The following is a 12,283-nucleotide window of genomic DNA, read 5'->3' on the forward strand; positions in this document are numbered from 1 at the left end:
TCAGTGAGCGCACTAGAGCATGAAGGGCTAAGGTTGTATTGCCTTGCCCACTTGCGTAATCTGAACTTACGCACACCACTTACTCACACAGAAACTCCAACACTCCTCTGGAGGTAAAATGAGCTTTATTAATACTGTAGACAAGGGCAATAAGTCACTGAAGCTAGTAAATTCTTAGGCACCGAGTGTAAGGCAATAAACAATGACTATATATATAAATATGAAACTTTGAGTGCAGGTATATAAACAGTTAATGTACAAAGCACCTCACCAGATGCGTCTGCACCTTAGTCTTCAACATCCCTGGCCAAGCACCGAAAACACCAAGTCGGGAATCCTTTAGAGACTGGGGTACGGGAAGTAATCTCTCCGGGCACCAAAGTTGTCCCTCGAGTGCGTCCACTCCAAGACTGAGTTCCTGAGCTCCATTCCACAGACACCGCTTTTTATAGTTAAATCAACACGTTCGAGAAGCCTCTAGTAGGCGTTCTCGCCCATCTATCCATCGTAGGTGCTGGCCGCATCTCTGCGTCAGATCCTCCCATACAGACCTGGCCAGATTCTGTTTGGGTGCGCCGAGGCAAAAGACATTCCTTTCCCTATCTCCGGCCCTGGAGAGCCTTGCACAGCGCATCCTCCCTCTGTCCTAGAGATAAGCATAGAATGCACAAAAACAAGCTGAAGGTAAAAAATAACCTCATGAGATGTCTCGCACCAGCTCGTACTGGTTTACGTGAAAAACATGTTTATGTTACTGCTGAAGTGTAACTACAGGGCAAAGCAGCATAAAATGGAAGTGCAATGCAACAAAATGGAAGATCAGAGCATCGCATGGAATCGAGGTCAACATACAATTTAGCACATGTAAAATGGCGAATGCAGTACATTCCACCCCTTGACCTTCGATTCACCCATCATGCCCCATTGGCCTAAATACCATGGATTTGGGACAAAGAAGGGAGAGAAGATTAGGAATGCATTGAATACAACAACATAATGAGATAAAAACGCAAATTATCACTATAATAACACCCAAGATATAACAAAGCTGTCCCCTTTCACTAAATCATTTAAGGCATTAATATGCACATGGATAGACGTAGAATGATCAGATAAATTGAAAAAACAGAGCCCATCAAAGTCCTCGCAAACGTGGTTGTGTTTTAGCAACAAACAGTCAACAGCTGCCCTATTCTGCAAAACGGCTTTTCTTGTTCCTTGAACATTTAATAATAATTCGGCTAAAGCAGCAGGAGTATGATTGAGATTCTTCACAATTAAACAGGCAAGATTAGCAATAGTCCTTGCATTATAAATGGACAGCCCTGGCAGTCCTACAAAGGAAATAGCCAAACTAGTATACTCTGTTCTAGAAAGCAAGTCTTTATTGGAGTCACAATCCTCAGGTAATTGAACAGAGGCTCTAGAAGAGTGAATACGTGTGATAGAATGCATGGGAAAAAGCATAAGACTTAATTGTGATAAGGCACAAGGTCCTCCAGTTATGTTAGAAGGTATGTAAGTGTATGAAATATTGCCACACAAGAACAACCATCCCTTAGGTGATTTCACATGGTTAACATGGCTAGCGGCTAAAACTGTGTGATTACAGACCATATAATTGGTAACATTACTACAAAAACTGTCATGTCGTGCCTGACTTGTTTGTTGATCAGTGGTCAATCATCTGCTTTTCTCTAGTTTCATTTGGCCACACTTGCCAATTTTGGCATTGTCACAAGTTAGTTGATAGCAAACGTCTCCAGTAGAGATATTGTAGCTAACAATACTCGTCATGTTCCTCCAGAGGCTATCTGTAACCTCCGGGCAAAAGCGACAGTACTCATAAAGACTCAGATGTGTTTGAACATCAATTTCCTCCACTACCCGATCAAAGTTAGTTTGGTTTAAGATGTGCAGAAGCACATGTGCAGAGGTAGGTACGGCGACAACACAAGTGGATATCATATCAGCTATACTCTGAAGATTTCTCATACAGAAGTGGGAAGTGTTCAGCACATTCCCAGCCAAGTCGGTCCAGATGTTATCCGGTTGCTGCAACAATGCTGTCATCCGACTCGGGCGGTTGATCCCCTTCGGCATCCCCGGGTTCTCCCGGACCCGTCCGGACACGCCCAAACACCGACCACACAGCGCAAGCTTCGCAGCGGCAAGCCATACTGTGATCTAGAAACAGAAAACAAACTGGTATAATCACTCGCACAAATAACATTTTTCAGCAGGTACATTTTCCCACTTTTCCTGTCAGGGTCTCATGATGACTAGGATATTATCCTTGCCCTTAGTGATTGATTCTGCAAGTTCAGGAGGTTTGTTTGGGGACTTCACCCACAATTTCACCCCTGGGTTCTTGTCAGTAAATCCTAACTCGCCCTTTCCTCGCACAGTTAGAAGGGCTGGGGCCGTCCCCTCATGACATTTCCTCCATAAACCGGCATGATGACCATTTGGTCAACACTGTCACCGGGTTGCACAATCAGATCATTGTCTCCACTGTTCAATAGGATAACTTTGATCTCCCCCGGTAATAGGCATCGACCACCCCTCCCATAACCTGGATGCCTTTAAGTGCAAGCCCAGATCGAGGAGCGATTAATCCGAAATGCTCTGGGGGAATTTGAACTCCAATTCCTTTCTCAATCAAGGTAATGTCTCGTGGTTGCAATCAATAGAGTTCCAAGGCATGTGAATCAAGACCGGCAGCCTCTGGTGTGGCACGATATGGAGCTAAACCTCCAGAAGCTGTCTCCCAATACAGAATCGTGTTTATGGCCACATGGAACTTAATCTGCAAAGCCGGGGTCAACATGTGCATCAAAGGAGTCTCTGCATTGGCAAGGGGTCGGTTGTTCAAAATTTGCAATGCATCAGGCAAGTGATCCCTCCACCCCTTCAATGACCCATCAGACAACTTTTTCAACTGCTCTTTCAGCAAACCATTCATTCTCTCAATCAAACCCGCTGCCTGTGGGTAATAGGGTATGTGATAGACCCACTCAATGTTATGCTGCACACAGAAATCTTGCACCATCTTTCCTTTAAAGTGCGACCCATTGTCACTTTGGACCTGCAAAGGAATTCCGTAATACAAAATAACAAATTCAAAGTTTTCAGAGTGTTAGACTGGGTTGCTCTCTTGCATGGAAAGGTGATGAGATAGCCAGAATAGGTATCCACCACCGTGCTTGCATACTGACATCCTCGACTCATTGGCATCGGCCCGATGAAATCAATTTGCCATATTTGCCCTGGCAACTTCCCTCTGCCTAGCTGGCCTCTCACTACCTGTGGAACTGGCCTGTGCTGAGTATGCTGACAAACAGCACAGTGAATGATCGCAGTCGTAATCAAATCTAGGGGAATATACATCCCTCTACTTTCAGCCCACCTGCTAGTGGCTCGCTCGCCCAAATGTCCGCTTTTCCAATTCGCCCATTTAGCCATGCCCACCAAGTCAGAATCCTGCGTCGCCACCTCAGCTTCATGAATCTTTGCTTCTTGGTCTTCAAAAGAATCGCACCAACGCTCTAGTGAGTCAGTCGGGCAAGGAGCATCGACATGATAAACTGTGACTGTACTCTGGGACAACAATTCCCAAATCTCCTGCCACAACTCCTTTCCCCAAACCTCCCTGTGGTGAATCATCCAATTATGAGCTTGCCATGTGGGAAGCCAAGTGGCTAACCCATTGGCCGTGGACCATGAATCAGTATAAATGTGACATGTACCAGAAAGCTCTTGCTTTAATGCCTGGTAAACCGCGTCCAACTCTGCAAACTGACTACTTCTTCCCTCTGCGGTAGTCAACAACAACTTTTTGGTCACAGGATTGTAACGACACTGCCTTCCAATGTCTCTTGGTACCCACATATCTGGCTGAGCCATCGGTAAACCACACATGCTTTTTATCCTCCGCGGACAACTCTGAAAAAGGCCCGCCCCATTTCACCGGGGACTCTCGCACTTTGGGTACATCTTGCAACATTTCTGCATCTGCTATGGGAGTTTGCGCCACTTGCTCATGCAGCACTGCGGTACCTTTAGGACCAACTCGTGCTCTGTCTTGTATGTACCACTTCCACTTTATTACGCTAGCCTCCTGTGCATGCCCAATCCTGTGTGTCTTGGGTGAGCTCATCACCCATTTCATGATAGGTATCTCATGTCTCAAAAACCCATTGTGCCCCAGGGTCAACTGCTCGGTATCCACCAGAGCCCAATAACATGCCAACAACTGCTTCTCGAAAGGATTGTACCGCTCTCCAGCATCAGGTAATTTCTTTGTCCAAAACCCTAGGGGCACCTTCTGTCTCCCCTGTTTTTGCCACAGGCTGTAAGTCGCATACTGATCCTGGACCGTTACATTCAAATCAATGCTTCCCTCTCGTATGGGCCATAAATCCAAGGCACGCTGTATAGCCTCCTTCGCTAACTGAAACGCCTGTTGCTGGGCCTCCCCCACTCAAACTCATGCTTCTTCCGCTTAACCTTGTACAAAGGGGCCAAAATATGACTCAAATGGGGAATGTGCTGTCTCCAAAAACCAAACAATCCAATGAAATGCTGCACCTCCTTCCTGTTTCGCGGCACTGCAAACTCTTTGATCTTTTGCTTTACTTGTGGCAGCACCTCTCTATGCCCCTGATGCCACTGAATTCCTAAAGGCTTAACACTCTGGGAGGGTCCCTGCACCTTCTCGGGGTTAATCACCCACCCTTTGCTTTGCAAGTGCTCTACAATTCTGTCTAGTTGAGCCTGTACCTGTTCTTGGGTCTCTCCTTGAATCAACACATCATCGATGTAATGGCAAAGTTGTACTCAAGGAATTACTGACACCTCATCCAAATGCTTTGCCAACAGCCGGTGACAAATCGTAGGACTATGTAAATACCCCTGGGGTAAAGATATGAACGTGAACTCCCTACCAAACCATGAGAAGGAGAATTTTTCCTGGGACTCGGGGGCAATTGGAATCGTGAAAAAAGCATTTGCAATATCAAGTGCTGCATACCATGTCCCATTCTGTTTCTGAATTTTCTCAATCAAAGTGATGGTGTCGAGGACTGCGGCTGTCAACGAGGGTGTATGCCTATTCAGCTCACGATAATCCACAGTCATACGCCAGCTCCCGTCCAGTTTGCACACGGGCCACATTGGGTTATTCTACTCTGTGGTAACCAGTCTCACCATCCCCGCCTCCACCAAGTCCCGTATTGTTGCGGTATTCTCATCATGTCCGCCTGGAATCCTGTACTGCTTCATGTGAACTACTTTTGTTGCTTGAGGCACCTTCACTGGGGGAATCTTCAAGCGCCTAACCCTCACAGCAGACACCGAAAAGTACTGCTTTGACCCAAACTGATAGCATCCATCATCTAAATATAGGGCCATACCTTTCAGAATGTCAATGCCAATGATGTACTCAGGAATAGGCACAATCAAAACAGTATATGCTCTCTTTGGAAGTCTGCCTATTTTCATCTGAATTACCGTTTGCACTGCTGGTGTTTCCTGTCCACCCAAACCTGTGATAGTAAAATACTGTCCTTTAAATTTTCGTGGATTGCCATGTATCAACATGAACTCCGCTCCGGTGTCTATTAAGGCCCGCACCTACTGAACATTTCTATTTTTCCAATAGATCTCAACCCTCACATGCGGTCTATTACCTCTGCTTGCCCATCCCTGCACCGGAGCTTGGCCCATTTCCTAATCTAATTTTCACCTGCGCAGCTCTGCATCTGCCAGGTGCAGGTCCCGGCGCAGATCTGAATACAATGTCGGGTAACCCTCAGGGAACAACTCCTCCTCTTCCCTGTCCCCATCTGAATCTGTGCAATCTCGGTCTCAACCTTTCTCTTTTGTCACTCTCACATGAATTCCCTGTCTGTCTCTCTCTCCTCACCTGCTTTTTCTTGCTTCTCCTCAGGCTCCTCTTCCCTGTGACTTACTTTCTTATTATCTTTTCTATTCACATGCCTACTGCCCTCCTTCCTATCCAGTCCTCGCTTACAGTACATTTCCCACATGTTTTTGGTCTCAATACCATCAATCTCACTCCTTGACACCCCATCCTTTAACAGCGCCAAAAACATATCACGTCGGGTCACTCGGTTGTTATCAGTGCGGGACTCTGAGCACGAAGCCCTGTCTGCTTGGCCCATTCCCCAAGCTCTCCCAGCTCACAGACCGCCTTGACTACTTCTCCTATGATATTACCAGTTTGGGTGGGTGAGTACGCCCGCTATTATGCCACCCTCCAATGGAAGGGGGACAGCTACTGCTTTGGCGCCAGCCCTTCTGGCCTGTCCTGATTCTGACCTGCGTACAGCAAAGAAACTGACGTGTCTAGCAGCCCCCCAGAGCCCAGAGGATCTGCCCTGCTCTCCCCTTACAGACTGTCTCCCGTGAGCACCGAGTTTGCTCAACCAAAGACTCCAAGACCAGAACCCGGATCCAGAAGTCTCCGCGATTCTGCAGCACTCTGCACCCGATGCACCTGGCCCACGTTTGAGAAGCCCAACACCACAGGGAGGTCTCCCCGGCCATTCTAACCTGGGACACTGTGATCTCCAACTTCCCTCAAGCATCAAGACGACACATGCAACCTGGTGGAGAAGTGTGGCTCACTGGTTAGAGGAGGCAGACCTGGAAGCAGAGGTCGGCCCGGGACCAGGGTTCAATTCCCGGCTCGGCGGAGTCTTGAGTCCTAAAAATGTCCATGGACTCGACAATTCTCGCTCCGGTGCCTACTCGATTCACGGGTTCACACTCTGCGACTCTGGACAATAGCTTGCTTAATCTCCACAACGGCCCCTTGCGGCGGGATGCCTGGCTTTCACCTTGCGGATAACCTGCTGGGGTTATCTCACAGGGGAATACCAGGACGGGTTCCCTAAGCAAGCGCTTAGAAACCGCTCGGTGATTTGCGCTATATAAATTCCTGTACATTTACATTTCACATGCAACCTCAACATAAAGGGCCCCTCGACAGGAGCCGGTAAGAAGAACCTGACTCCAAAAGACACCCCTGCACCCCACACCCCTCAGCCTTGTGCAGCCCAACCGATGGTGTCCAGACATTCCCCAAAGTCCCAACTTACGTCTCCAGCCAGTGGTTGCCTTCAGGAAGGCTGCCAGCCTCAGCCTGCAACCTCTTTGCCTAACCGAAGATCCACGGGGTCCCCGATGTCGCCTTGGCACTCAGCACCCAGCCGCCACTGTGCCGCTAGTGGTGCAGCTCCTGTGCTGAATGTTGACCCCTGCAGTGCTGATCTTAACCCCTGGAGCTTTGCTACCACAACCGAGTGTCCTGCTCGTGAGCAGTCCCTGACTGAAGTCCTCCTTAGCCCCACTGGCTAATGTTGGGCTCTTGCACTCTGCACCCGGCCACCTCAGTTCCACTGGAGATGGAACTTGAGGTCCAACCTAGACCTTGGGGAACCTTGGTCTTGACCTCAAAAACTCCCATTCATGAGTCGAGTACTTACCTTTGAAACTGACAATCATGTTTCTCCTATAGGGATCGATGTTATGCGTTTTTGCCTCTAAAATGTTCTGCGTTGAACTGATATTTTGTATGGAGAAGATGTAAGTACACAGCAAACCTTTAAAAGTCTTACTTACCATGTACTGTGAGATCCCTAGCGTGGTATCTAGGCATACCACCTCACGTAGTCAATGTAATCCAAAAGTATTCCAAAAGTAATGACTGTGTAATTCAAACTGCTTTTAGAGCACACAAGAGCTCCCTCCGACTCTCCACCTCCAGCACAAGCAGCCCCTTCTTCAACACCGAACACTTCCACTTCCAGACCCAGACCAGCCCCAGAACTACCCTCCCGGCACCCTTTCCTACAGACCCTCCGGTTCCAGTGCTCCTTTCCCCACCGCCATTGCCAACCTTGTCGCACACCACTCAATCGCCTCCACAGACTACATACTCATCGGAGACCTGAACTTCCACCTTGACAACCACTGTGACCCGGACTCCACAGCCCTCCTCGACAACCTTGTCAACCTTGGATTGAAGCAGCTCGTCACCACCCTCACCCACAAGGCCGGACACATCCTCAACCCCATCTTCATAGGCTTATTTAACATCCACTTCAGTCACACCTCGCAGCCCCTCTGGACAGACCAACACTGCGTACACTTCTCCTTCAGCACCACCACCACACACAAGCCTGCCCGTGCCCACCACGAAGGAACTGGAGCAAGGCCACAGAAGAGGACCTCAACTCTACCCTCATCCACGACCCCCCTCTCCCACGACCGATGCCAACTCTGCAGCCACTGAACTACACCACTGGATCTCCAGCTGCGCAGACAAACTCGCTCCCCACCGCCACCCCAACAGACAATGCCCTCTGAAGGCCGCCTGGTTCACCACTGACTTCCAGGAAGCTAGACGCTCATGCAGACGGCTTGAGAAACAACGGAGAAACAGCAAAACAACTGAAGATCAGTCCACCTAAAAGTAAACCATGACAGAATGCCACCAACTCATAAGAACCACCAAGAGGACCTTCATCAGGAATAAAATCCTCACCAGCAACTCAAAAGAACTCTTCAACATCATCCAGCAGTTCACCAAACCTCCCAGTGAAGCCACGGACATCACACTTTCCCAAGACCTCTAGAACAAACTCGGCTCCTACTTCCTCCTAAAGATCAAGGCCCTCTACGACAACTTCAGCGAGCAGAATGCAGAAACCACCCTCCCTTCCAGCAATGACAGCCAGCCCACCCCCTGGACACCGGTCACCACCAAAGACACCACTGCAACCATGAAAAGAACCCACTCAGGAACTCCCACAGATCCCTGCCCGCTTCACATCTTCCACAGAGCCGCCATCGCGCTTGAACTACGCTGCACCATCAACGCCACCTTCGAAGCCGGCATCTTCCCCGACAACTGGAAGTGGGCGAGGTCAAGCCTGCCCTTTAAGAAAGCCTCGGCCGACCGAACAGACCTAAAAAACTAACGGCCCATCTCTCTCCTTCCCTTCACAGCCAAAGTCACAGAGAAATTCGTCAACATACAACTGACCACCTTCAACAAAGAGAATGTCATATTCGACTCCTCCCTGTCTGGATCCGCAGCAACCACAGCACCAACACCGCCCTGTTCGCTGCCTTCGATGACATCAGCATGCTATTCGACCAGGTACACATCACAGCCCTCATCCTGCTAGACCTCTCCACTGCCTTCGACACCGTCTCCCACCACACTCTTGCAACCAGACTCCATGATGCTGGCATACAAGGACTCGCCCTTGACTGGATCTGCTCCATTCTCACCAGCAGAACCCAACGGATCAGACTCCCACTCTTCCTCTCAGAACCCACAGAGATCAACTGCGTAGTACCCCAACGATCATCGCTCAGCCCCACTCTATTTAACATCTACATGGCCCCCCTCAATGCTATCGTCAGACAGTATGGGCTCAGCATTCTATCCTTCGCTGATGACACCCAGCTCATCCTCTCCCTCACGAAGAACCCCGAAGACACCAGACTCAGCTTTCAAGAAGGAATGAAAGACGTTGCAGCCTGGTGAGCGACAGATGCCTAAAACTGAACAGAGGTCCTCGTTCTTGGACCCTCCCTTACTGCGTGGGACAGCTCCTGGTGGCCCCCCACCCTCGGACACCCACTCACCCCAACGAACCACACTCAGAACCTCTGTATCATTCTAGACTCCTCCCTCACCATGACTCGCAATGCCAAGCTGTCGCCTCCACATATTTCAACTCCCTCCGCATCCTCTGCAAGACCTTAAAGTGGGTCCCTCTCTGAGCCAGAAAAACCTTCACCCACGCTTTCATTACCAGCAGATTGGACTACGGAAACGCCCTCTATGTGAGAATCAACACATCCCTGCTACAGAAACTCCAGACCAACCGAAACACCGCAGCCAGACTCGTCCTTGGCACCCCACCACATGAGCACATGACTCAACACTTGAAAGACCTCCACTTGCTCCCCTTTGAGAAGAGAGTAACTTTCAAGTTACTCACCCACAAATCCCTCCACAATATCGGACCAAAATACCTCAGTGAAAGAATCTCTTTCCATGCACCCAAAAGAAACCTCTGCTCCGCCGACCTCGCCCTAGCTACGGCCGCACGCATCCACAGAACCAGAGCCGGGGGAAGAGCCTTCTCCTACATCGCAGCCGAAGCCTGGAGCGAATTCCCAGTCAACATCAGATGCTCCCCCACCCTGCACACCTTCAGGAAGAGCCTCAAGACCTGGCTTTTCGGCGAACCTAGAGCTGCACCCCCCTCCAGCGCCTTGAGACCCTCATTGAGTAGTGCGTTTTATAAACCTCCTGATTGATTGATTGATTGTTTGATATAATTGCTGTGTGTCACTCATTCAAAACAAATTTCAAATGTGAGTGATTGGTGATCATGTGACAAAAGAAATGCACTACATCTTTAGCAAGATCACTTAGACTCGTCCCACCTAAAACACATACAAATATACGCTCTCAAAGTGAAAGGGAGTTCCTCAGAGGTAATAGCAGGCGTTTGCTACAAGCGAACTGTTGAATGAGGCAACTTGAAGGGGTTCAGGATTACAAGTGGAGAAGGAGACAGCGAAATAAAGGGGTCGTGTGGTGAAGGAGAAATCCTAGCCGCTCGTTAAAGCATACTCACAGTGTCGACTGGTAGCTCTTGGCATAGTCACCTACCCACGTCTGCTAACCCGGAAGGAGCCGGTACCTGAGAGCAGTCGCGTTCCAGTAGTGCTAAATTAGAGGAGTATGACGGAATGTTGTAGGGGAAGGGTAAAATTCCCAATGTGTTCATAATGTAAGTACCTGCTCATATGTTTTGTGTGTGCAAGAACTAAGCTGAAGATGAAAGATCGACAAAGATGTTGGGTATTGACAAAGTGGTCTCTCCTAATAGGTACAGCAATATGATAAGTATGTGTTAGATCTCAGCTGAGAAAACTGTTACTTGAAAATCATTTTTTACTTAAAAAATTATTTCTTTTACGAATACAGTGGTGCAGATTACATAGTGTACCTAGAACACGGGATGTCATAGTTCAGTCCGTGAATGTGTGCCTTAAGGCGGAACACCCATTGCTGTTCTCCAGAGAAAAGTGACCTCATGTTCCATTTGTTGGTAGGCTCAATTCTGATCCATTTCAGATTATCCACCGTATGGTTACGCTCTAGAAAATGGGAGGCCATTTTAGTGCTAGTCCTCCTGCAGCGTATGGTGCTACGTTGTTCAGTTGTACGTGTTTTCACCATTCTTGTAGTCATGCCTACATATCTAAGACCGCAAGGCACGTGATAAGGTATATGCAATTCTTTGTATTGCAATTGGTGTGGTGCCTTTTGCTACCCAGGGGTGTGGCAGGTCAATGTCAATTGTCTTGGTAGCTTGTGAAAGGGGGCACACTGTACAAGACCCGCTGGGACAGTCTCTCTGAACAAGACGAAGTACCCAAAGTGTGGTCTGGGGGTCCCTCAGCAAAGTAGGGCAAGTATGAACAAGCATGGCTCTGAGGTTATCTGTGCTTTTGTATGCAAATAGAGGTGGGACTCACACCATCAAAGTCCCTGTATTCAAAATTGACCAATGTTTTTTGATGATTTTCTGAATCGTATTTGATGAAGGGGTGAAGGTAGTGACCCATGTAAGCTTCTCCATCAAGGGTTTACCCTTGCTTTCCAGGAGGCTGTCCCGATGGTTATTCTTCGCTCATTTGCATGCCTGCTTAATGATCTTCTTAGGGTAATGGCGAGTTATCAATTTGGATCTCAGAGTTGAAGCTTGTAATTCATACTCTTTCATGGTGTTGCAGTTACGATGGAGGCATACGAACAGACCCACGGGAGATTGTCCCGCAAAGCCTTCGGGTGATGGCTTTCATAGAGTAGTAGGCTGTTCCTATCTGTCGGTTTTCTGTAGTTGGTAGTCAGAATCCTGCCTCCTTCTCTGGAGATTAGTAGGTACCCCTGATGTGTGCCATGTCGACTCTTCACTTTTCTCTGCACCAAAGCACGCAGCCTGCAATGGCAGTGTGTGGGTGTTAAGGTACAGGGCTTCTAAGGGTGGCACAACAGGTGCTGCAGCCCTTGCAGGCCTTCTCTTGTCACAGTACCCCTGGTACCCATGCTACCTTTTACAAGGGGCCTACCTGTGGCCAGAGATGCCAATTGAGGTTACAAAGGTACAGCTTTGGGCAAGAACACATGCCCTAGGAACCTGATTGGCTCGGACCCAGGGCACAC

At 48.7% G+C, this 12,283-nt stretch overlaps 1 protein-coding gene and 1 pseudogene across 1 annotated transcript in view; one reads left to right on the forward strand and one right to left on the reverse strand.

Annotated features, from left to right (window-relative positions):
• Nucleotides 1-12,283, forward strand: part of LOC147727508 (NACHT, LRR and PYD domains-containing protein 12-like) — a 510,438-nt gene that overhangs the window by 257,136 nt on the left and 241,019 nt on the right. The window lies entirely within an intron of this gene.
• On the reverse strand, nt 1,071-6,185 carry LOC147727509 (uncharacterized; annotated as a pseudogene).

This window comes from Lissotriton vulgaris, chromosome 3_1 (genome assembly GCF_964263255.1).
Source record: "Lissotriton vulgaris chromosome 3_1, aLisVul1.2, whole genome shotgun sequence".
Lineage (NCBI taxonomy): Eukaryota > Metazoa > Chordata > Amphibia > Caudata > Salamandridae > Lissotriton > Lissotriton vulgaris.